Source organism: Myxine glutinosa, chromosome 2 (assembly GCF_964187855.1).
Source record: "Myxine glutinosa chromosome 2, kmMyxGlut1.1, whole genome shotgun sequence".
NCBI lineage: Eukaryota > Metazoa > Chordata > Myxini > Myxiniformes > Myxinidae > Myxine > Myxine glutinosa.
The window spans coordinates 198,072,341-198,094,256 of NC_136262.1; the positions used below are offsets into that span (position 1 = coordinate 198,072,341).

Consider the following 21,916-nt stretch of genomic DNA (forward strand, 5'->3'; position numbering starts at 1 on the left):
TGCTCTTAGGGACCTTTAATGCAGCAGAAATTTTTTTGTAGGCTTCCCCAAATCTGTGCCTCGACACAATCCTGTCTCTGAGCTCTGCAGGCAGTTCCTTCGACCTCATGGCTTGCTTTTTGCTCAGATATGCATTGTCAGCTGTGAGACCTTATATAGACAGGTGTATGCCTTTCCAAATCATGTCCAATCAATTGAATTTACCACAGGTGGACTCCAATCAAGGTGTAGAAACATCTCAAAGATTATCAAGAAAAATGGAAGGCACATGAGCTAAATTTCAAGTGTCATAGCAAAGGATCTGCATACTTATAGTCACATGAAAAAGTAAGTACACCCCATGTAAGGTTTTGACTTTTTCAACATATTTCAACATACAGCTCTTTGATCTTCATTTCAACAATATTGATAGATAAAGGTGATATAATATAACAAATATCATGAAACATTTACATTTTGTAGTCCATTGTATAATTTAAATAAAAATAAATGCAAATTTCGCATGTGGAAAAAGTAAGTACACCCTTGGCTCTAATAGGTGGTATTGCCCCCTTTGGCAGAAACAACCTCAAGTAGGCGTTTCTTATAACTGTCTACCAGTCTCTGACATCGACTGGGAGAAATTTTTGCCCACTCCTCCATGCATAATTCTTTCAGCTGTGCGATGTTTGAGGGGTTTCTTGCATGCACAGCTCGTTTCAAATCCCCCCACAACATCTCGATGGGATTTAGATCCGGGCTTTGACTTGGCCATTCCAGAACTCTCCATTTCTTTATTTTCAGCCATTCCTTGGTGGATTTACTGGTATGTTTAGGGTCATTGTTATGTTGCAAGGTCCACCTTCGGTTGAGCTTCAACTTTCCGATTGATGGCCTCACATTATCCTCAAGCACCTTCTGGTACAATGAAGAATTCATTGTGGATTATATGATGGTGAGCTGCCCAGGCCCTGATGCAGCAAAGCTGCCCCAAACCATAATATTTCCACCACCATGCTTTACAGTTGGATCAGGTTCTTGTGGTCAAATGCTGTCTTTGGTTTTTGCCAAACATGTCTTCTGGTACTGTGGCCAAATAGCTCTACCTTTGACTCATCTGTCCAGAGCACATTGTTCCAGAAGTGCTGGTCTTTGCCTCGGTGTTCATTGGCAAACTTTAGTCTTGCCCTGATGTTCTTTCTGGACAGCAAAGGTTTCCTCCTGGCACTCCCCCCATGTAGATCAAATTTGTGCAGCCTCTTTCTAATGGTAGACTCGTGCACTTTGACATCAACAGTGGCAAGAGCTACCTGTAGGTCCCGTGATAACATTCTGGGGTTCTCAGAGACTTCTTTCAGCATCTTGCGGTCTGCTCTCAGGCTGACCTTGCTGGGGCGGCCTGGCCTGAACAAGTTTGCAGTTGTTTGGAATATTCTCCACTTGTAGATCATCTTCCAGACAGTCGAATGATTGATTTCAAATTGTTTGGAGATCTTTTTAAATCCCTTCCCAGACTCATAGGCATCTATAACCTTCTTTCTGAAGGCCTCAGCGAGCTCTTTTGATCGAGGCATGATGACGCCACACACTTCAACAACAAAGAGCAACCCAAACTAAATGTCTGAGGTTTAAATAAGACAGGTTCCTACAAGATCCTCTCTAACGATGTTCTAATCATTTGCACCTGAGCTGGTGCACCTGATTCTAATTTTAGGTATTTGAAGTAGTGATAAATGTAGGGGTGTGCATACTTTTTCCACATGCGAAATTTGCATTTATGTTTATTTAAATTATACAATGGACTACAAAATGTAAATGTTTCATGATATTTGTTATATTATATCACCTTTATCTATCAATATTGTTGAAATGAAGATCAAATAGCTGTATGTTGAAATATGTTGAAAAAGTCAAAACTTTACATGGGGTGTGCTTACTTTTTCACATGACTGTACGTCAATGTGATATTTCAGTTTTTTCTTTTTAATAAATTTGCAAAACTTTCTAAAATCCTGTTTTCTCTTTGTCATTATGGGGTATTAAGGGTAGATTGATGAGGGGAAAAATTAATTTAAACGATTTCAGCATAAGGCTGCAACATAATAAAATGTGAAACAAGCGTCACGCCTAGGCTCCCCGTCGGTGAAGTGATGTGAGTTGACAAAGTGGAAGACGCAAGGCGGCCATCTTGGATTTTGACGTGGCGATCCAATTTTCAATAGCGTTCTCCCTTATGCGTAGATACACCCACACACGAGATTAGAAGTTAGTAGTTCCTTTATTTCAAAAGATATTCGCTCACAAGGTTCAGACATACATGGCGGCGGCCATCTTGGATTTTGACGTGGCGACCCAATTTTCAAGAGCCTTCTTCCTTTTGCCTAGATACACCCACACACCAGATTAGAAGTTGGTACTTCGCTTATTTTTCAATATATTCAGCTCACAAGGTTCAGACATACATGGCGTCAGACATACATGGCGGCGGCCATCTTGGATTTTGACGTGGGTTGCACCCACACACCAAATTAGAATTCGGTCCTTCACTTATGTACGCACGCATGCAAGCACGTTCGCACGCACGCCCGCACGGACGGACGCACGGATGCACGCACGCACACACACACGGACGGAGGGGAAAACCATAGTCCGTCCCCCTTTCACTCCGCGGTGCGACGGGGGACAAAAATGAAGGGGTCTGAATACTTTCTGAATGCACTGTAGATTACAGTAGATCTACAGCGTTTTTCTGTGGTGGATGCGATGAGCATAGAATGCCTCAAGGATGTTGGGATTATTACAAATTTCTTTAAGTTCAATGTTAAACAGCAGTAGTGACTGTTCAAAAGGTAATCATGTGTGTTTGTTGCTTATAATATTTTACTTCTGGTGGGTGTGCTCCCATAAAATGTCACAATTAGCTATTTAATTTAATTTCATTTTAATTAGCTTCGAATCTCTCGCGATGAAGCTGATTGTGAGGGCCTTTCGGCTTTCACTCACTCACCGCAGGCCCTTGAGGCTAAGACCTCTCCATCAACCATCAGCTAAGACCTCTCCTGGGCAGACAATACATCAAAGCTAGCCTCCAAAGCCACCCACAGACCAAGCATCCATAGTCGTACAAAATCCTTCTTGCGTAAATCAGCACTATTCACAGCCTCAAATCCAAGGCCTTTGTCCGTGAAGTGCCCTGCTTCACATCTGTCTCTCCTGGATTCTGCTGAATCCAAAATTCTCAATATCATTGGCATCCCTCACAAAGCAGCAGAAGCACAGGGCCGCCTGCTTTCTCATGACAGACAGGGTTCTCATAGCACTTCTGTTTTCTCCCATTTCTTCGGTCTCGCTTCCTCTGCTTAATTTCCTCCATTCCTCAATCACTTCGCAGTAAGACCGCTTTGTCTTATTTCCTGATTGTAAAACCCTCAATGTTCAATTCCACTATACCCTTAAGCTCCAGGGATTTGAGTCAGCAGTGCACCACCATCACAGGTCACCCCCCTGCCCCCATCCCCACTCATGATATTTTCTATACTCATTAACCCCTTCTGATCTCACCCCATCTAATTGCAGGTTGCCACGTTTCCTTCTCTCTTTTCTCAATTAGCATGGACAATAATTATTCGTTGAAACAAATAATTGTCTTTTTTTCTATCATTTAATTGGCACCGACTAGACTAAAAACTGTAGTGCTGGTGTTTTGCAAGCATGGCATTGCATCAATGAGTATGCCATCTTTCTGGGTCGACAACAAGCTGCCTGTCCACCTGTGGACCACCTGTGCCTACGGTCCTTTCTGAAAAGAGCAAAAAGGACCAAAATCCACATACATCCCTACATCCCGATATGCAAATTCTTAAAATTTCAGGTCAATCGTATGAAAATTGACGATTTTATGTGATGCTGAGCTTTGACCTTTTTTTTTTTTTTTTGGGGGATACAAGATCGAGGCTCGTGTAAGAGCTAACATTGATCCAAAAAGATTAACTGACACATAAAACATATGATAAAGGGAGCAGGAGACAAGATGGAGAGCAGGGACATCCAGAGATCTGTGGGAGGGAGAGGGCTTGGGGGAGGAGGCATGGGAATGGGGGGTGAGGAGGTGGGGGGTGGGAGAGGTAAAAAAAACATATGGACATTGCTGGGATTTCCAGGAAAGGAGACGGTATTTCAGAAAAGTGGATCTGGGGTGAATTAGCGGGGGTAGAAAAGATCAAGGTTTTGGATGGGGGAAGATAAGAGATGGTGGTGAACAGCTGTTTTAAAGACCTGGAGGGAGGAGTGGGATTTTGACCAAATTATTAATTTGCCTTCTCCATATTCTCATAATAAAGATGTATTGAAAATTTGATGACAAAACTCAAATGGTAAATTTAAATCACAGGTCAATTCGATGACAATTGATGATTTTCAGTGACAGTGACATTTTAACCTTTTGACCTTTTGACAAAATTATTAATTTGTCTTCTCCATATTATCCTAATAAAGCTTTGTTGAAATTTGATGACAAAACTCAAATTGTAAAACAGTTAAGGCCCGGACAGACACACAGAAGTGATTGCAAAACCCCGCCCCCTGCGCAACATGGCTAATAAATGTCACATGATGACGCAATTCCATTCCTACTGTCCACACCCCCTCCAAAAACAAAAATGAACGATTCTCAACAGAACAGGCTCATAAAGATGACAGCTTAATTACTTAATAGAGTGTGTGCTCACAGTGAAGGTCCATTAGCATGGATAAGCATATAAAATGCCTCTTATACTACATAGGTCTTCCTGAAACTTAGGGACATCAAACTGTCTTCTAAATTATCATGAAATGAGCATGAAACTCTGGCTCGGTCGGGAGCTCGTTGGGTGTAAGTCGTTACAATTCCTGCGATTTAACGAAGCCCTTAAGGCATGCATAATGCCGTTATAGGGGAAAGTGAGGAAGGCCTCACAATTGTTAGTCTGGGGGAAAGTATTCCCAAAGTAATCTCACTAGTCATTGAACTAGGCTTTGCACTGTACTCATGTTCATCATCTTGCACATTGAAGGTGTGCAAGGTACATTCAATTAGTCGGATATAATTGATGCATGCACTCTGTAAATCCGCTCAGCAAAAACGGTGAAGAGTTTTCAAATCAGTGTTGACGATAAGAATTGTTATCTAACCTGTTATAAGGTTGGCCTTTTTAGTGTTGTCATCTGAACTGGTGGCTCATGATGCTGGGAACATGGGATAAATCCCATACACTGTGTATGATTGTGGTGAAGGAACTGCGCTCCAACGCGAGTCGAAAGAATTGACGCGACCAAAGACGGAATTCGTCCGAGTTGCTTTATTGAAACAAAACAGCTCAGGTATTCTCACAAGCCCGTTTATCGGGCAGCAATATATATACACATTTATGTCGGGAAGTTTGCCCGGCAAAAGCTATACCGGGCATGCCCGGGTGTCAAGGGCGAGCCTTGGAAAGGCGAGTCTGGACCTGCCCGGGCGTGTTTGGCTGCGGCCTGGCAAGTCGAGGCTGGGCGTGCCCGGGCGCTCTGGACGAGCACTGGAAAGGCGAGAGCGGGCATGCCCGGACGCTCTGGGCGAGCCCTGGAAAGGCGATAGCGGGCATGCCTGGACGCTCTGGGCGAGCCCTGGAAAGGCGAGAGCGGGCATGCCCGGGAAAGACGAGACCGGGCGAGAGCGGGCATGCCCGGGAAAGACGAGACCGGGCGTGCCCGGGAGGTTCGGGCGTGCCCGGGAACAGTGAGTCCGGGCATGCCCGGGAGAGGCGCGTCTGGCCGTGTTCTGGCCGGTGCAAGGCGATTGTGTGCATCCAGCGGTAACCGCTACACACGCCCCTCCAGAATCGACCTGCACCGGCAGGGTCAATTTAAGGGGGGTCCGGATGACCCGGCCGAAGCGACCCCTGGAGGGTCATGGGGAGGGGTCCGACGTGGTGGTGGGTGGTCGAGCGGGGGGAACTGTGGACGGGGGGGCGGCCTCGCCGCAGAGGAAGGGCCAACCGTGGTGGTCGGTCGACGTCCATGTGCGCCGGTTTGAGGTGGTCCACAGAAATCCGGTCCGGCCGGCCGCCGAAGTCGACGATGAAAGACTTGTCGCCCCGTCGCAGGACCCGGAAGGGCCCGTCGTATGGCGGCCGGAGTGGCCCCCGGTGCGCGTCATGACGCACAAAGACGTACTCCGCTGTGCGAAGCGCCGGGGGGACGTAGGACTGGGGGCCACTGTGGCGGGACGTCGGCACGGGGGCAAATCGTTGGGCGGCCTCCTGGAGGTACGAGCGCTGGCGAGCAGCGGACCAGGGACTGGTAGCGTCGGGCACGAATTCGCCCGGGATGCGGAGCGGCTGGCCGTAGACGAGCTCGGCGGCGGACGCCTGGAGGTCTTCTTTGGGGGCCGTGCGAAGGCCCAAAAGGACCCACGGCAGCCGGTCGGCCCAACCGTCGTCCTGAAGGCCGGCCATGAGTGCGGCCTTCATGGAGCGGTGAAACCGCTCGCACAACCCGTTGGCTTGGGGGTGGTAGGCCGTGGTGCGGTGCAGCGTGACCCCCAACGAACGGGCGACCGCGCCCCAAAGCTCAGACGTGAACTGTGGGCCACGGTCGGACGAGATGTCCGCTGGTGCGCCGAAGCGCGCGACCCAGGTGGCGATGAACGCCTGCGCCACGTCGGCGGTGGTGGTGGAGGCGAGGGGCACGGCCTCTGGCCACCTGGTGGTCCTGTCCACCATGGTGAGCAGGTGGGTGAACCCCCACGAGGGGAGCAGGGGAACCACCAGGTCCACGTGGACGTGGTCGAAATGCAGTTCAGGCACGGCGAAAGGTGCCAGCGGGGCCTGGGTGTGGCGGTGGACCTTGACCCGCTGGCAGGCCGTGCAGGCGTTGGCCCAGTCGCGGATGTTTCGTCGAAGGCCGTGCCAGACGAAACGCACGGCAGCCGGTCGGTAGCGGGCATGCCAGCTTCTGAGAAGCTTCTGAGAAGCTTTCCGGCCCGGGTGAGAAAGGCCGTGGATGGAGGCGAAGATGCGGCGCTGCCAGGAAACGGGCACGATGGGGCGAGGCTGGCCCTGGGAGACGTCGCAGAGCAGGACGGTGCCCGCGAAGGGAATGTCGGCCAGGCGGAGGCCCGTGTCCGCCGCACGGAGTGCCTGCACCGAGGCGTCGGTGGTCTGGTCGGCCGCCATGAGCGCGAAGTCCACACCGAGGTGGACCGCGTTCGCGCTGGCCCGAGAAAGACAGTCGGCCACGGCGTTGTCTTTGCCGGCGACGTGCCGGATGTCCGTGGTGAACTCCGACACGGCGGAGAGGTGGCGCTGCTGGCGGGCCGACCACGGCTCCGTGACCTTAGCCATTGCGTAGACCAACGGCTTGTGGTCGACGAAAGCCGTGAACGGGCGGCCCTCCAGGAGGTGTCGGAAATGGCGAACGGCCAGGAATAGCCCGAGCAGCTCGTGGTCGAACGTGCTGTAGTTTAACTCGTTCGGCCGGAGTTGCCGGCTGAAAAAAGCGAGTGGCTGCCAAACCCCGTCCACCCATTGCTCATGGACGGCGCCCACCGCGTAGTTGGAGGCGTCCGTAGTGAGGGCGATGGGCGCGTTGAGCACCGGGTGAGCCAGCAGCGTTGCATCGGCGAGGGCCCGTTTGGCGCTGGTGAAGGCCGCGTCCATGGCCGCGGACCAAACAATGTCATGCATGGCCGGCTTGCCCCGGAGGGCCTCGTAAAGGGGCCGCATGAGCTGAGCAGCGCGGGGCATGAATCGGTGATAAAAATTCACCATGCCGAGGAACTCTTGGAGGGCCTTGATGGAACGGGGACGCGGGAACGTGGTGATGGCCTCGACCTTGGTCGGCAGCGGCACGGCCCCGGTCTTGGTGATGCGGTGGCCCAAAAAGTCAACGGTCATCGTGCCGAAGTGGCATTTGACCGGGTTGACAATTAAGCCGTGCTCGCTGAGGCAACCGAACAGTGTTCGGAGGTGGAGGAAGTGCTCGGCGCGGGATGTGCTGGCGATGAGGATATCGTCCAGATAGACGAAAAGAAACGGCAGGTCACGCAGCACGCCGTCCATCAAGCGCTGGAACGCCTGGGCCGCGTTCTTGAGGCCAAACGGCATCCGCAAAAATTCGAACAGGCCGAACGGCGTGATGACGGCCGTCTTCGGGACGTCGGCCGCCCGGACAGGTACCTGGTGGTAGCCCCGTATCAGGTCAATTTTCGAAAAGATGACCCGTCCCGCCAAACGGGCGGAAAAGTCCTGAATATGCGGGATCGGGTATCTGTCGGGGGTGGTAGCGTCGTTGAGACAGCGCTAGTCGCCACACGGGCGCCATCCACCCCCCGGCTTTGGCACAATGTGCAGTGGCGAGGCCCACACGCTATCGGAGTGCCGCACAATGCCGAGGTGCTCCAACGCGTCGAACTCGGCCTTCGCCACGGCGAGCTTGGCCGGGTAGAGGCGGCGGGCCCTGGCGTAGACCGGCGGGCCCGTAGTGGGTATGTGGTGCTCGATCCCATGCCGCACCGCAACGGCCGAAAACGTCGGCCGCGTGAGGGCCGGGAATTCCGCGAGCAGGCGAGCGAACTCGTTCGCTGCCGGGAGGGCGCACGCCAGTTCGGTCGGCGCGGAGCTGCTCATCGTGCACGCCAGGGAGCTGAAGGTCTCGGCGTTGACAAGGTGATGACGTTTGACGTCGACCAGCAGCCCGTGCGTGCAGAGAAAGTCGGCGCCCAGCAAAGCCATGGGGATGCAGGCGGTCACAAAAGTCCATTGAAAACGCTGGCTGCCGAAGCAGAGGGTGACGACGCGTGGGCCGAAAGTGCGTATGGCCGAGCCATTAGCAGCGACCAAAGAGGGGCCGCAAACGGCGTCCCGCCTGTCCTGCTCGGAGGCGGGTATGACGCTCAGTTGGGCGCCGGTGTCACACAGGAAACGCCGCCCAGATGCTTTGTCCCGAATAAACAGCAAGTTGCCCGAGTGGCCGGCGCTCATGGCTGGGAATGAACGCCGGCCCGGCCGTTTCCCAACCTGCCAAAAGTGCACGGGGGCCGGCACGTCCGAGCCTTGTGTCCGAACCTGGCGTGGTAATAACACCACGCCCGGTCAGGTGGAGGCCCCGGCCGTCGTGTCGGAAGCGGGCGGTGCGGCGTGGCGGCCGCCAGTTGCACCGGCAGTTCGGCCTCCAACCGCGCAGGGCGCTCGGGCGTCGTGGGCGTCGCCTCGGACGGCGGCGGGCTCCAGGTAACCGCGCCGATGTGCTGGCCCGCCAAGGAGATCTTATCGGCTTCCCTGGCGAGGGCGCGGGAATCCGTGATCAACGTGCCAGCCAGGGCGAGGCGTACCGGGTGAGGCAGCTGGCGAAGGAACAGCTCGCGGAACAGAAAATCCGGAGAGTGCTCACCGAGCAACGAGAGCATATAGTCCATGCGCTCGGACGGGCGCGTGTCGCCGAGCTCGGGCAGAGCGAGCAGGCGCCGTGCACGTGCTGCCGGTGAGAGGGCGAAAGCGTCGAGGAGGAGTGTCTTCAGCGCGTCGTATTTGTCAGCAGCCGGCGGGTGCTCGAGGAGGCTCAAGGCGCGGGCTGCGGTGGCGGAACCGAGTGCCGCCACAACATGGTGGAAGCGGGTGTCGTCCGCGGTGATGCCTCGCAGGGCGAACTGAGAGTCCGCCTGAGCGAACCAAACAGCCGAGTGAGCCTCCCAGAAGGTAGGCAGTTTAAGCGTCACTGCCGTATCCATGTCGGTAGGTCACCAATGAAGGAACTGCGCTGCAATGCGAGTCGAAAGAATTGACGCGACCAAAGACGGAATTCGTCCGAGTTGCTTTATTGAAACAAAACAGCTCAGGTATTCTCACAAGCCCGTTTATCGGGCAGCAATATATATACACATTTATGTCGGGAAGTTTGCCCGGCAAAAGCTATACCGGGCATGCCCGGGTGTCAAGGGCGAGCCTTGGAAAGGCGAGTCTGGACCTGCCCGGGCATGTTTGGCTGCGGCCTGGCAAGTCGAGGCTGGGCGTGCCCGGGCGCTCTGGACGAGCACTGGAAAGGCGAGAGCGGGCATGCCCGGACGCTCTGGGCGAGCCCTGGAAAGGCGATAGCGGGCATGCCCGGACGCTCTGGGCGAGCCCTGGAAAGGCGAGAGCGGGCATGCCCGGGAAAGATGAGACCGGGCGTGCCCGGGAGGTTCGGGCGTGCCCGGGAACAGTGAGTCCGGGCATGCCCGGGAGAGGCGCGTCTGGCCGTGTTCTGGCCTGTGCAAGGCGATTGTGTGCATCCAGTGGTAACCGCTACAGTGGGATGGTTGTTTGGAATTTCCAAATTTCCAGTTTTTCTTTCCTGAGATTTTGTGCCTGTATCTATCCCCGAGCCCTCATTCTTCCTCACATCCCTCATTTCTCCAAGTATTTTTCTCGACATGGTATGTACAAAAAAAATCCCATCCGAACGGATAGACAAAGACGCCTAACAGAACCTGGGTTCAAATCCAACATACTATATATATATTTGTCCATCATCTCCCAAATATCCTTGTAACTCACATTAAAGTACATGTATGTCAATTCCAATGTTTGCCCATGGATGAACTGCCCCCATTAGCCTTAGATCACTGTATAGATTGTTATTTTTTCAAAGTGTACAATAAGAAATAATCACTGCTTTGACCACTTCCTTACACAAACATAAATTAACAATTGGGAAACTTCGTTCTCTGACAGCAAGACCATACATTCCAGAAATATATTATACAAGAAATCCCATTATCACACAAAAAGGAAATCCATGACAAATGGCAAATCGCAAAAAGTAAACCCATGACCATACCCCCCCCCCCTCCTCACACCAAATCCCCTCCCCTCACCCACGTGGTGCACAAACTTTATTTTACATTAATTACAGGAACTTAAACATTTACGAGTAAATTTGCCCACTAACCAAACCAAACCAAACCTGATGACGAATAAACCTATTAATTTTCAACATGCTAAAATACGCAATTTGGTGCCTGTCTGACGATTTTTGATCGCGATACATTCAGTCGTTACTTATCCAGTTATCCAATCTCAACCAAACTTGAGAGGAGGACTAAGGGTTACACAATGAAGGTGTAATGTCTTTGTTATAAAGATGCGGACACGCAGAGAGCATCGCGCACCATCTTTATTCCAGGCAACGGCAACGCAGGTCTCACTCGGCCCCGCCCACAGCGGCCTCACTCGGCCCCGCCCATGGCACTACACTCCCCCCCCCCCCCCCCCACCCCCTAAGTCACATAGTCTTTCAAATATGCTGGTCGCACAATTAGTCCAGGAGTCCAGAAGGTTTATTCAAGTAAAAAGCGCTGGAACGTTTGACCTCATGGGCTGACGGGGTCATCCACCGACATCACAAAAATGCATTGCTGCCGGTTCTGACCCGTGGCCTTCCCCCCAAAAGCACTCAATTAATGACGCCATTACCCAAAAACCTATTTTGCTCAATATCTGGAGAACTATGCATGATAATATCACGAATAAGGTGTCTATACCTATGTTTACATGGTCAATAATTACACTGACACCCACATTATTGCTAGAAAATGTATAGTTTTCCAGGTAAATGTTTAGTTCACCCACTCAGTTAGCAACGCCATTGCGGAAAAACCCATTTTCATTAATATCTGAAAAACAATGCAGGATAATATCACAAATAAGGTGTCTAAACCTATGTTTTTATGGTGAAATATCATAATGCCAACTCTAGTGCTTGAAAATGTGGAGTTCACCCTGAAAGTTGCCTACTGGAGTCGTACCATCGCTGTCTTTTGTTACAATGTGGCAAATAATGCATTGGTCTCTGTCCCTTTTTGTTATTTACAGATCATGGCAAATGACGCCCCCGTTTGTATAATTTGCAAAGAAAGAGGAGAAAAGAAACGTGCCGTGAAGTGTTTCAATTCCAGCAACTGGGAAACAGCCAAAAATGCTGCTGGAAGGCGAAAGGCACTTCAAAGTGACAAGTTTTCGAACACCTCGGAAGAGATCAGAACAGCTGAGGGCCCAGAAGGCAAATATTACCACTCAGTTTGCCTCAGTCGATTCTGTGCTGTTAAGAGAGGGGCACCTCCAAGCACAGAACCATCTGAACCACCTCAGAAGACCACTCGTTCAAGTTCCCATCATCCTTCTACCAGCACGAGAGGCGACCTTGGACAGGAATGTATTTTTTTGTGGACAGAAGAGGAAGAGGAAGATGCAGAAAAATGAACCCCTCAGCCAATGTTTGACCACAGACGGGAGGAAGGCAATCCTTGCTGCTAAGAAAAAGTGTGATACTCGGATCATTGGACTAGGGGAAGATCTTATTGCAAAGGAAGCCAAATACCATAACGGTTGTCGTCGTGACTATGTAAGACTGCATGTGACGGATGAAGAGCAAACGTCGAATCGGAAGATGCACGTTGAAGCCTTCAAAAACTTGTCGATGTTCCTCGAAAATGAAGTCATCAAAAACAAAACTCCCATGTTGGCGTCAGTAATTTTCAATTTGTACAAAGAAGAGTTTCTTGCTCTTGGAGGAACACAGGATGACATTGATAGGTACACTACACGAAGTCTGATATCGAAGATAAAGGAACGATTCCCGGAAATCCTCGTTGACAAACGAGCAAACAAATCTGGAAACCTTGTATTCCACTCATCACTGACGTCTGCTGAGGCATTTGCTATGCTGACTGACTCCAATGAAGAGATTGAAGAAATCAGGTGTGCTGCCATGGCATTGCAGACAGAAATTCTTGCAATCCCCCAATCAAAGACCCCATCACCCACTTCAGTTCACACCCTGAAGGAAAATTCCCCAAGTATCCCCGATCTGACTCTCCTGTCCTTCCGTACTCTCATCGGTAGGTTGCAATCAGAAATTGGTGTAAATAACTCCGATTTGGATGTGATCGAGAGAAAAGCATTAGCTGGTGCATCGGATGCTGTGTTCAACTGTACCAGAGGAAGAGTTAGGCCTTGGAAGCATCAAGCCCTTTGGCCTTCTGCTTCCGGTCTTGCCGGCGAGGTTTCGTTTATTCGCAGCTGTCTATGCTCTCCATCGAAATCGAAGTTAAGTAATTGTTCCCATTTGTATTTTCGTTATAACTGTATTTATTTTATGGTGTTGTACGTATCGTGTGTCCCGAGGAAGATTTTCGGTACAAATCTTTCATACCTGAATAGAAAATCGTGTTAATTCGTGTCGTGTCTTTTGAGGCCTTGTACAGTGTCCAACCTTGAGGCTTTGTTTTCCTCTCAGCGGTCCGTCGTTTGTGCTCCAATAACTTTCGTTCTCTGCTTTTCCCAGTCTTTTCACCCCATAGCCTACTTCCTTGTTTAAAATCAACTAAAAAAAAAACAAAAAAAAAAACAAAAAAACATTTCCTTCTCTGTTCTTATTCTTTGTTCTCATTCGTTTATTCGTTCTTCGACCATATGTTTCTCCCCCATTCATCTTATCCACGTCATCGTTCTTATCCATGTCATCTGCCCCATTTCCCCAGATAGTTTTCACTGTTATTAACCTTCAAATGTTTACACTTTCCCCTCAAGTTCTGTATTCCGTCGTATATTATAACACCTTTTTCTACTTCTTCTTTAAAAGGCTGCTTTCGACTCGCTCACCAAATCTATTCATCCCCAAAAAAAATTCCATTTCTTTCAGTGCCTCTTTTCTACATTCCCTAAACTCTCCTGCACTCCATCCTCCCTCCAGCATCCTTAAACGTATTTTTGACTCAAAGATCACAAGAAACTCATTTTGCAATAAATGTTCATTTCCCATTAATCGTACACTTTCTAAAATCCAACCTCACCCCTCCCCTCCAAATCTTCCCCATAACCCCTCCCATCCAAATCTTCCCCATCACCCCTCCCCTCCAAATCTTCCCCCTTGCCACTCCCCTCATAATCCTCCCCATCACCCATCCCTTTCAAATCTCCCCCCTTGCCCCTTCACTCCTAAACTCCCCCCACACCCCTCTCCTCCAAGACTCCCCCTCGCCCCTCCCCTCCAAGACTCCCCCTCACCCCTCCCATCCAAATCTTCCCCATCACCCCTCCCCTCCAAATCTTCCCCCTTGCCACTCCCCTCCTAATTCTCCCCATCACCCATCCCTTTCAAATCTCCCCCCTTGCCCCTCCTCTCCTAAACTCCCCCCACACCCCTCTCCTCCAAGACTCCCCCTCGCCCCTTCCCTCCTAAACTCCCCCCTCGCCCCTCCCCTTCAAATCTCCCCACCCTCATTTCTTCTCAATTTCCCCCCTCTCACTCCCCCTCCTCAAAGCATCCTCCCCGCTTCTTCCCCCTTCCAACTCTCACCTCCATCTCCCCCAACCTTCTGCCTCGCTCTTCCCCCTCCTCAAATAACACCTCATTGTGCCTCACCCAATCACCATCAAACCTTTTGTCCGCCCCATCCTTCCCTTTCTCCGAGCTATTCTGAAATCTCTGACAGACCTTCAACAGCTCTCCCTACCTCTTCCACCTCTTCCACATCTTACCCTAGCCAACCTCCCCCCTGTTCTATATCCTAGGCTCCCTCCTTCCTCTTCATTAACGGTATGGACCTCAAACATCCGGGGCCTTCGTTCAAACTCAACTGATCTTTCCATACAGGTTGCTTCTGTCAAACCAGACATGATCTGCTTAACAGAAACTTTCCTCCTTCATGATGTCTCTGATTCCTTAGTATCTCTCCCGGGTTACTCCCTCCTCTGGTATGATAGACCTGAGCCTCGTCCTGGAGGTGGGGTTGCTAACTTTATCACAAACTCTCTTCCTCACTCGCCCTGCACTGCACTCTCTCCACCTCACCCCCAGGAATACCTCTGGCTACGGCTTCCCCTTCGCTCCCACCTCTTGTTCATATGTCTGTTGTACCGTCCACCAAACAGTGATTACTCCATCTACATCTTGCTGTCTGATAATATGGACCAACTTCTGTCTACTCATCCTAACTCTCTCTTCCTCATATGTGGTGATTTCAATTGTCACCATGCCAGTTGGCTGGGTGTGGGTACCTCTCTCCCCAGCCATGGCTCCTCAGCAAAGGACTTCTGCGACTCACTGGGACTGACACAATCTGTCAATTTCCCGACCCGGATCTCAGTCAACAGAGCATCTTCTCTTCTGGACTTGGTTATGACTAACTTCCCTGAAAATGTCTGCTGCTCTTCTTCTGCTCCAATCGGCTCATCTGATCATGTGCTTGTTAAAGTGGACATCTCTCTGACCATTCTCAGGGAGCCTGCTCAGCGTCGACGAGTCTGGCATTTCACTCAGGCCAACTGGCACGGTCTTCAAGCAGCCATCAATCATCTGGAATGGTCTCCCATCTCTACCACCTCTGACATCAACTCTTCCTGGGAATTCTTCCAAAGTAAATTGCTCTCTCTTCATGCACAGATTTATCCAATCTCGTCTTCAGTTGTCATACCCTTCCTCCCGTCCATGATACACGGAATCTTGTGGTGAGGCTGTTGCCCAGAAACAACTTGCCTTCGTCTCCTGGAAAGCAAATCCAACGGAAGGAAAGCTCATTTCCTTTCACAAAGCCCGAAACAAGTGTGTGTCCACCCTCAGGAGAGCCAGGAAACAATATCTCTCCGTTCTCAAGACCGAACTCTCTTATCTGTCTCCCTCTTCCAAATCCTGGTGGCGTCTGGTCAAATCTGTTCCTGGTGTTTGTTCCCCCTCCATCCCCTCCCTTACCTCAAACGGCTACACAGCTGACTCCGCACGTGAAAAGCTGAATGCCTCAACTCTGTGTTTGCCTCCAAATCTTGTGTCCCAAACCCATCCCTCTCTGTATCCACCGTACCCAGTCGTACCCAGCTGCTCCTGGACTCCGTGGCCTTTCCTCCTGACAAGGTGGAAAAGTTTCTGTCAACCCTCGACTCTGATTCTGCAACTGGACCTGACGGCATCAGCTCACGGGTCCTAAAATCCTGTTCTTCCGCTCTTTCACTCCTTCTCTCTGTCCTCTTCACCCTCTCTTTTGCTCAAGGTCAACTGCCATCTGCTTGGAAATCAGCCAACATCACCGCTTTGTACAAAAAAGGTGCAAAAACAGATCCTAGCAACTACAGACCAATCAGCCTTCTCCCAATTATCAGCAAAGTCATGGAATCCATCATTGCTTCGGATATGAAATCTTTCCTCTTCTCCAATGGCTTGATCTCTGATCATCAATTTGGTTTCAGACCAGGTCACTCTACTCTGGACATGCTGCTTCTGCTGTCTCAACAATGGATGGAGGTCCTCAATGCCAAACAGGAAATTAGAGCTGTCTCCCTCGACATATCAATACGGTGTGGCACACCGTATATGACAGATACAGCTCTGCTGACCAAACTCTCCTCGTTTGGTATCCCTGGAAATCTCCATGCATGGCTGGTGGATTTCCTCTCTCGTCGTAGTCAACGTGTGGCCCTGAATGGGTTTCTCTCATCTCCTCTTCCTGTTCAGGCTGGAGTTCCCCAAGGCAGTGTTCTGGGCCCTGTGCTTTTTCTGGTCTTCACCAATGATCTCTCTGACTCTCTTGAAAATCCTCTCTATCTCTTTGCTGATGACTCCACTCTCTGCCGCTCCATTCCTCATCCCTCAGATCGGCAGTCTGCAGCCTCCTCACTCTCTGCAGACCTGGACAAAATTACAGACTGGGCAAACAAGTGGAACATGTCTTTCAATCCTGAGACTTAAATCCGAAAAGACCGACTGGACAACCCTCCCATCTACTTTTTGAATAATCCTCTCCAAGAAGTTCTGTCACTCAAGCTTTTGGGTCTCACTATCTGCCATGATCTTTCCTGGGAAAACCACATTTCCAAGCTGGCCTCCAAAGCCATTCGCCGACTAGGCATCCTCTGTCGTGCGAAGTCCTTCCTTGGCACACCTGAGCTCCTCACCACATACAAGGCTTTCATCCGCAGCTCAATGGAATACTGCTCTCCCCTCTGGGCTGGTGCTCCTGCCTCACACCTAGCTCGTCTTCACGCTGTTGAAACCAAAGCGTTCAGAATCATTGGAATCTCCCGCGATGATGCTATCTCCGAGGGCCTTTCACTTACTCACCGCAGGCAGGTTGGTGGTCTTTCCATCTTCTACCGACTCCTCTCCAGCCTTGCTCCCCCAGCTCTCTCTGGGCTCTGTCCCCCAAATATTCCTACAGGTCGCACAAGATCTGCCTGCAACCCTCTTATGGTTAAACTGCCAAAATCAAGACTCTCTGCGCACCTTCACTCCTTCGTTCCTCTTTTCTCTTTTCTCCCGCCTCTGGAACAAACTCCCTCACTCTCTTCAATCCCACTCCTCCCTCCAGGTCTTTAAAACGGCTGTTCACCACCATCTCTTATCTTCCCCAATCCAAAACCTTGATCTTTTCTGCCCCTGCTAATTTCACCCCAAATCCACTTTTTTGAGGTGACTTTTGTCTTCTTTCCTGGAAGTCCTTGGTGTCCTTGCGTTTTATACCTGTCCTGCCTCCCCCCAGGCCCTCTCCCTCCCACACATCTCCCGATGTCCCTGCTCTCAAATGTTGTGTTTGTGTGCACTTCCTTCCGTCGTCGTGACTATGTAAGACTGTATGTGACAGTCTCCCCATCTTGTCGACCGCTCCCCTTTTGATATACTTTGTTTGCTTGTTTGTTTGATTTGTTTCTTTGATAAATGTTAGCTCTTTCACGAGCCTCGACTCTGTATACAAAAAAAAAAAGGCCTTGGGCTCGGGTTGGGAACACTGACAGGATCGAAAACAGTGTTGACCACCCTGAACCGCTTTGGTCATTGCAGCTACGATGAAGTGAAGCGGCTCGAGAATGAAATGGCCTACACCTGCTCTGACTTGGAACAGGAAACTCCTGCCGGTCTCCATCTGCGCAATGGATTGGGAACAGGTAATAATAATATTATTAATAATAATAATAATAATAGTAATAATAATAGTAATAATAATACAAATACACGTTTGTGGTGAAAATGTTGTGTTATTACCTTTTTGTATTTTTCAGCATTCGCCTGGGATAACTACGATGTAAACATGGAGACACCAGATGGCAAGAATACTCTGCATTCAACAGTAGGGATATGTTACCAAAATCAACTTCCATCTGAACCATCAAAACTGCTTTGAACCAGACTGGTATCCAGGAAGTTCAGTTCCAGAGTCCCTCACAGGCCCACATGAGGATGACGGGGATAGCGTGGAAGATAATTCGGTAGATGAGGAAGAGTCAGATAATGCTTGGAGTGAGGACAGTGATGAGAGTGACGAAAGTGATAGAGAAGACTTGTAATGCCAAGAGGACATCAAGTTAATTATGTGAACTGCACATTTGCAAGTTTTCCATATATCGTTGTTCGGTAATGGCGTCGCTTAAAGAGCGGGTGGGCTACACATTTACCTGGAAAACTATACATTTTCTAGCTATAATGCGGGTGTCAGTCTAATGATTGACCATGTAAACATAGGTATATGCACCTTATTCGTGATATTATCATGCATAGTTCTCCAGATATTGAGCAAAATCGGTTTTTCGGTAATGGCGTCACTAATTGAGCGATTTCGCGGGGAAAGCCACGGGTCAGACCCGGCAGCAATGCATTTTTGTGATGTCGGTGGATGACCCCATCAGCCCATGCGGTCAAACGTTCCGGCGCTTTTCACTTGAATAAACCTTCTGGGCTCCTGGACAAAATGCATCTAAAAGAAACACGCGGCATTGAGCTGTGGACACAACCAGCGACGGTGAGACATTGGGAACAGATGACGGTTCTCCACAAGGCACCAAACTAGGCTCAACCGAAACCAGAGAAACATCCACACTACTCTCAATGACATGAACATCCGGCTCCACAGATGGATGGGCAGCTGGCCGAAATGTGGTCACGGGCACCTGAATGGATGAGGACACATCGCACGGCGGAACGGAATTGGTTGTGTGAGAATGACCGGACCCGTGAGCCAACAGATTCACATGACGTTTCCAGATAAGCCCGGCCGAAGTACGAACAAGGTAGTTAGCCGCAGCGAAAACTCGGACCACAACAGCTGGCGCCCATTTCTGTCGGTGTATATAGTCCCGTGCCATAACTGGCTGGTCCACCGTGAATGAACGAGCAATGGTCGCCGTAAAACTTCAGGTGCACCAGGTCGAAGCAAATCCAGGCGCGACCGCAACTGTCGGCCATACATGCGGATTACAGGCGTTTCTTGTGTAGTAGAATGCATTGAATTACGATAGTCATGCAAAAACACATCAACCCTGCTCTGCACAGATCAAACCGCTTGGCCTCTGCGCAAAGCATGTTTCAATGCTTTGATAAATGCCTCAGCCTGGCCATTTGTAGCTGAGTGGTAAGGCGCCGACCTCAGGTGTTTGATACCATTAGCACGCATGAACACAGCAAACACCTCAGACACAAACTGCGAATCATTATCTGAAACTAAAATCTCCGGAACCCCCTTGTTCGCAAAAATACTTCGCAGATGCTCCACCATGTTCTCTGCCGAGGTGGACTGCATTATAGCTACTTCTGTCCACTTTGAGTAAGTGTCGATCACCACCAGAAACATGCTGCCCATGACTGGCCCTGCAAAATATACATGAACGCGCTGCCACGTTCTTTCAGCAGGCGGCCATAACGACACACGTGAGGGATTATCAGCATCAGTTTGACACGTATCACATGCTTTTACCATCTGCTCGATGTCCACATCAAGCCCAGGCCATCACAACAAACTCCAGGCTAAACTCTTTGTTTTGACCAGACCCAAATGACCTTCATGCAACTTATTGAGACAGCGCTGACGTAAAGCAGCAGGAATGACCACGCTCATGCCCCACATACACAACCTTCAGCTAAAGACAGCTCGGACACTCCTGATACATATGGAGCATATTTTGACGTCGAGGGCAACTCGCGCCAAGAACCTGACAAAACAACGTGCGCAACATGTGACAGCACAAGATCACGACGACTGGCAGCGGCCACTTCGACAGCGATTACTGGACCAGATTCAATCTGTTTCAACATGAACACCTCGACATCATCTGCAGGTTCGGCACTGGCCTTTTGTAGATGGCAATCGAGACAGGCCATCACAGTTAGCATGCTGTTTGGAAGCATGATATTTGATTTCATAGTCGTATGCACTGAGGACAAGACACTGTATCCGAGCAGCGGTAGTGACTGGAATGACTTTCTCTGGATTCAACAACAACTGAAGTGGCTGATGATCAGTTTGTTGAAGAAAATGCTGACCTATCAAGTACTGACGAAATTTCTACATGCCCCATACCAAACTCAGCGCTTCATGCTCAATCTGAGCATAATTCTTCTCTGCAGCTCACAGAGCACGTGGCGCAAAACACACCCGAAGCTCAGCACCGTCACTCATCATCTGAGACAAGACGGCACCGATGCAGTACAACGAACTGTCACACGCCAGAATGAGAGGACGTGAAGGTTCAAAATGTACGAGTACCGTGTCTGCAGTAAGGTGAGCTTTAACTCGTTCGAATGCTGCTTGTTCCGTCGAACTCCACCTCCAACGAACATCTCGATGCAGCATGCGAGTCAGCGGAGCAAGCTCAGGGCTTAGGTTGCTGACATACCTCTGGTAATACTGAGCAAGCCCAATGAAGGAACAAAGCTGAAGTTTGTCCCTTGGGCTGGGCATGTTGGCTATAGCGTCGACTTTCTGAGGGGCTTTAGACAGCCCCTCTTGGGTGATGACATGCCCCAGATACTCCACTCGCTTCTGAAAGAATAAGCATGTGTCTTTGTTCAAGTGAAGGCCATGAGCAGCTAATTTAGACATCCCCTTGTCAATGTTCTCAAGATGTGTTGTTCGGTCATGACGCACACAATGAGGATGTTATCCAATTAGCATTGTGCAGGTAAGTCAGGACAAAGACGATCCATCGCCTTCTGCCACATTGCTGGAGCTGAAGCGATCCTGAAACAAAGACGGGAATACTGGTACATACCCTGACACGTATTGATGGTAAGGAGGTGACAATCCTCCGGCACGATTTCGAGATAAAAGTACGTATCACGCAAGTCCAACTTGGTGAAGTACCGACTCCCCGTCAACTTTGAATATATCTCGTCAATGGATGGCAGTGGATACTGCTCCACGCAGACGTTGGGACTAACAGACACTTGAAAATCACCATACAGTTGAATACCTCCATTCTGCTTAAGCCAGTGGTTCTTAACCTTTTTAAAGGCGCCGAACCCGAACGAAACCCACCGAACACTCGCGGAACCCCTCAAATTTGCCAAAAAAATAAAGAACAATTGCATCTTAATGCGTTTTCTGTTCTTCTTTTCGGGAGGCGATCTGGGAAATGCGTGGTTTTGTTTTGGCAAGGGCCACCCTCAAATCATTTTCGCATGCAAGCCTGCTCCTTTTCTTTGTTTTAATGTCCACCAGTTTCGAAAACGCATGCTCGCAGAGATACGTTGTAACGAACAGCGTGAGGATCTCAAGGGCAATTTTAGTGATGTGAGGATACCCTTCCATTTGGCGGCACCAAAACGTTGAGAGCGTTGTTGTGCCGAAGAGTTGTTGTTGAGTCTGGCTCTGCTGAAGTTTGATGAGGTCGTCGAGGTATTGGTCATTGACATGTGCCGTTGCAACGTCGAAAGTAAACGGCTGCCGCACCCATGCTGGGTATTGCTCTTGGTCGGGGAAGTAGCCGTCGAATGACTTTCCCAGCTCATCCAAGTGCGTGGCAATCGCTTGCTTCAGCTCCCCCAGTACAGCAGTGCCTCCAACTTCAGACTCATCTTCAATCCCGCTCACGCACTCGTCCAGTAGTGAAAAGTTCGCGAAGTTGTCGTTCTCTGTTCGCCGCCTCCACAACAGTAACTTCTTTCGGAAAGTGCTCAGCTTTTC

General features: G+C 50.0%; 1 protein-coding gene across 1 annotated transcript in view; it reads left to right on the plus strand.

The window, feature by feature from the left end:
- Positions 1 to 21,916, plus strand: part of ST3GAL5 (ST3 beta-galactoside alpha-2,3-sialyltransferase 5) — a 1,112,943-nt gene that overhangs the window by 642,380 nt on the left and 448,647 nt on the right. The window lies entirely within an intron of this gene.